Source organism: Silurus aristotelis (assembly GCF_946808225.1).
Source record: "Silurus aristotelis genome assembly, chromosome: 14".
Lineage (NCBI taxonomy): Eukaryota > Metazoa > Chordata > Actinopteri > Siluriformes > Siluridae > Silurus > Silurus aristotelis.
In genome coordinates this window covers 29,420,173-29,422,438 of record NC_139587.1, presented here as the reverse complement: position 1 = coordinate 29,422,438, position 2,266 = coordinate 29,420,173, and the positions used below count along the sequence as shown (strand labels likewise).

Genomic DNA, 2,266 nt, shown 5'->3' with positions numbered 1-2,266 from the left:
CGCACACAACACACACACAGGCACATATACAACACACCCACACACACACACGCACACACACACACACAGGCACACACACAGGCACATGCACATGCACAACACACACACACACTGGCACACACAGGCAAACACACACCCACACACACCCACACAGGCACACACACACACAAGCATGCACACAACACACACAGGCACAAACACACACACACACACACACACACAAGCACAGAGAAGAAAATGTACAGTACAGTAGTCACCACAAACACCATCAATAAGGGAAAACATTATTCAGCACTAAATAGAGAGAACATCATGGTGGACCTGACCATAGCGTCTGAAATGAAATTACTAAAGATACAGTTTATGTATCTCCTGTTCATCTCCTCTCAAACACCAGTGCAAACATCAATGCAGGATTTATAGCATGTTGTTACAAACTGAGGGACAACCAGAACCAACAACCAAATCAAACAACCAGAAAAACCCAACCTATCACCATAACCACCTACCACCATAACCACTAACCAACCTAACCCCCAGCTACCATTATAACCACTATTCACCCTAACCACCAGCTACCACCATAACCACCATCAACCCTAACCCCCACCTACCACCATAACCACCATCAACCCTAACCCCCACCTACCACCATAACCACCATCCACCCTAACCCCCACCTACCACCATAACCACCATCCACCCTAACCCCCACCTACCACCATAACCACCATCCACCCTAACCCCCACCTACCACCATAACCACCATCCACCCTAACCCCCACCTACCACCATAACCACCATCAACCCTAACCCCCACCATAACCACCATCCACACTAACCCCCACCTACCACCATAACCACCATCAACCCTAACCCCCACCTACCACCATAACCACCATCCACCCTAACCCCCACCTACCACCATAACCACCATCAACCCTAACCCCCACCATAACCACCATCCACACTAACCCCCACCTACCACCATAACCACCATCAACCCTAACCCCCACCTACCACCATAACCACCATCCACCCTAACCCCCACCTACCACCATAACCACCATCAACCCTAACCCCCACCTACCACCATAACCACCATCCACCCTAACCCCCACCTACCACCATAACCACCATCCACCCTAACCCCCACCTACCACCATAACCACCATCCACCCTAACCCCCACCTACCACCATAACCACCATCAACCCTAACCCCCACCATAACCACCATCCACACTAACCCCCACCTACCACCATAACCACCATCAACCCTAACCCCCACCTACCACCATAACCACCATCCACCCTAACCCCCACCTACCACCATAACCACCATCCACCCTAACCCCCACCTACCACCATAACCACCATCCACCCTAACCCCCACCTACCACCATAACCACCATCAACCCTAACCCCCACCTACCACCATAACCACCATCCACCCTAACCCCCACCTACCACCATAACCACCATCAACCCTAACCCCCACCTACCACCATAACCACCATCCACCCTAACCCCCACCTACCACCATAACCACCATCCACCCTAACCCCCACCTACCACCATAACCACCATCCACCCTAACCCCCACCTACCACCATAACCACCATCAACCCTAACCCCCACCTACCACCATAACCACCATCCACCCTAACCCCCACCTACCACCATAACCACCATCCACCCTAACCCCCACCTACCACCATAACCACCATCCACCCTAACCCCCACCTACCACCATAACCACCATCCACGCTAACCCCCACCTACCACCATAACCACCATCAACCCTAACCCCCACCTACCACCATAACCACCATCCACCCTAACCCCCACCTACCACCATAACCACCATCCACCCTAACCCCCACCTACCACCATAACCACCATCAACCCTAACCCCCACCATAACCACCATCCACCCTAACCCCCACCTACCACCATAACCACCATCCACGCTAACCCCCACCACTATCCACTTATTATTGATATAAAAACCCATCACATGACCTGCACACGATACAAACCTTTGTTCAGATGAGATTCTTTTAGCTGTGAGGAACTGATCTTGTTTCTGTCTCTGAAATGTTCTGATTCCATAATGTTAACAAACTCAATGTTAAAAACACATTTATTAAATTTTTTTGTATTATTTATAGAACTTTGTGTGTTTCTGCGTGTAGAAGGAAATATCAGAAACAGTATTCGCACCTTTGCTGGTGCCGGCCCCCCAGCAGGTCAGGAAGGGGTATT

At 50.8% G+C, this 2,266-nt stretch overlaps 1 protein-coding gene across 2 annotated transcripts in view; it reads right to left on the bottom strand.

The window, feature by feature from the left end:
• Positions 1-2,266, bottom strand: part of insc (INSC spindle orientation adaptor protein) — a 44,131-nt gene that overhangs the window by 17,338 nt on the left and 24,527 nt on the right. The window lies entirely within an intron of this gene.